This window comes from Pinus tabuliformis, chromosome 1_1 (assembly GCF_031772625.1).
Source record: "Pinus tabuliformis cultivar Carrire ecotype Pingquan chromosome 1_1, CPIR1, whole genome shotgun sequence".
NCBI classification, from domain to species: domain Eukaryota; kingdom Viridiplantae; phylum Streptophyta; class Pinopsida; order Pinales; family Pinaceae; genus Pinus; species Pinus tabuliformis.
The window spans coordinates 82077790-82080154 of NC_142297.1; the positions used below are offsets into that span (position 1 = coordinate 82077790).

A 2365-nucleotide genomic window follows, 5' to 3' on the forward strand; every position below is an offset into this window, starting at 1 on the left:
TCTATTATTATTGTAATAGAAGTATTTATCTTAATCGAACATATATCAACGTCAAGGATATGCATTAACACTTTTGACTATATTTTCACTCTACTGGGACCCTACGAGAAGCCTTACGTCTTCCCAGAACCACGACTGACGCTCAACGTTTAGTCTGGACTGAGAAAAAATGAACGTATTATAATTTTGTGGATGCATTCATTCTCACTCACAGAAATACAATTCACTGTTTTTGAAATTCGGCGCCGCCCACAGAAATATAATTTACAGTCTTTGAAATTCGGCATCGCCCATAGAAATATAATATACCGGAGAACCGTGAGAAGGATCGCATATATCAATTTCAGACCATTGCACCGCCTTCCAACGTGCAGACGGTGGTATTACATAATAATACACTGTCGCCCATAGTTGTTGACAAATCTGATTTTATTTGAATGATTGAGGCCATATAAATTTAGTATATCCGATTTGATTTGAACGATTGAAGCATTATAAATGCTCAGCATCTACGCTATATGATTCCACATCGCCTAAAAGGCTTGGAGCGAGACATTCAATCGAATTGAAACAGCGGCAACATCATCTGCAGATTGTGAACATGTCTTGTGTTGTTGCGGGGAATTCTTCCTCGGTCTTCGTCTCAGGCAGGTCGCTGTTTATTGGCGGCCGTTGCCCCACGCCTCTTCAACAGAGGAAACGCCCGCAGCGGCTGGATGTTCCGGTCTACTCGCCGGAACTGAATGCGCCGTGCGCAGCCATAGAGGAGATGATGGAGGTTAATATGGAGGGTTTTCATTATGCGGTTTCGTCTAGAAAGGGTCGGCGAGAATTCATGGAGGATACCCACAAGGCCATGGTCAATGTTCTTGGTGATTCCAAACAGGCCTTCTTTGGCGTCTTTGATGGTCATGGCGGTAGGAACGCTGCAGCTTTCGCCGCCGAAAATATTGGGCAAAATATTGTGGATGCGATGCTCGGGATGGAAGATGAAACAGCGGATATTCTTGAGCAGGCCGTTAGAGCTGGCTACTTAACAACAGATGCAGGATTTTTGAAGCAGGAGGTTGGCAGCGGTACTGCTTGTGTAACTGCTCTCATTATAAATGGTAACTTAGTGGTTTCTAACGCTGGGGATTGTCGAGCAGTTATTAGCAGAGATGGTGCTTCTGAAGCCCTTACATGTGATCATCGAGCTGGAAGGGAGGACGAGAGACAACGGATAGAGAATTTGAGTGGAATTGTGGACCTCCGCCACGGAGTTTGGCGAGTTCAAGGATCTTTAGCGATAACTAGGGCAATAGGCGATTCGCACATGAAAGAATGGATAACAGCTGAACCGGACACCAGAAAGATTGAAATTACATCTGATTGCGAGTTTCTAATTCTGGCATCAGATGGGTTGTGGGATAAAGTTAGTAATCAAGAAGCAGTGGATATCGCGAGGCCTTTCTGTGTCCAGAAGCAACCTAATTTGACACCATTAAGAGGCGGCCCTAAAGCTGCTTGTAAAAAGCTTGCAGACGTAGCAGCATCCAGAAAATCTCAAGATGATGTTACTGTGATGATAGTACAACTCCCACATTTTTCCATTAAAGAGAATGAGACTGTAAGGTGATGGAGGAGTGCGATCAGAAGCATATCCTATGTTCTACCCAGCGTGGATGATCGATGTTAAAACAACCATAGCCTCCATTCTACCCAGCTTGGATGTTGGACCTTAAAGCGACCATACTCTAGAATCTTGATCATTAAGCAGTGGGAACAGGAGCGCTGAGTTTTTGTCCCTTGAAACGACCATATCCGATATTCTACACAGCCTGGGCGTTGGACCTTAAAACGACCATACCCTGTAATCCTTGTTCATGAACAGTGGGAAATTGCGACATGAGATTTTCGTTCTTTTATGTAAAAATGAGAAATACTGACATCCATTCTTTCAAATACCATGATTCTGATAATTAATTTTTCACAGTTAATCTTTTAATGAACTTTAAAAGTTCAATGATCGTGCTCGAATAATTCTTTTATTTTGTGTTTTTTTTGGTTTTGGCTGCAATATTGGGAAGGGAATCTTATTCCTTTCGTTGCTGGGATTTGTTACATTACTTTGTTACATCAAAATTTATAAGTAATTGATTTTCAATTAATTCAGTGTGACAATTATTCCAATATTATCATTTAAATTTTGAACGATAAAATTTTTGAAAAATAAAAAAATTACAGAGCGAATTTTTTAGATACGCCAAAACATATAATAAATTTTCTAACTCTTACCATTAGATTAAAATTACTCCAGCAAAATTGATTATGTCCAATTTTCCTAACTTCCTTTAAAACCTGTCTTACCGTGTACAAAAAACGT

General features: G+C 40.7%; 1 pseudogene; it reads left to right on the forward strand.

Annotated features, from left to right (window-relative positions):
* Nucleotides 1–482: 482 nt before the first annotated feature.
* Nucleotides 483–1979, forward strand: LOC149211679 (putative protein phosphatase 2C 53 pseudogene; annotated as a pseudogene).
* The last annotated feature ends 386 nt before the right edge of the window (nt 1980–2365 follow it).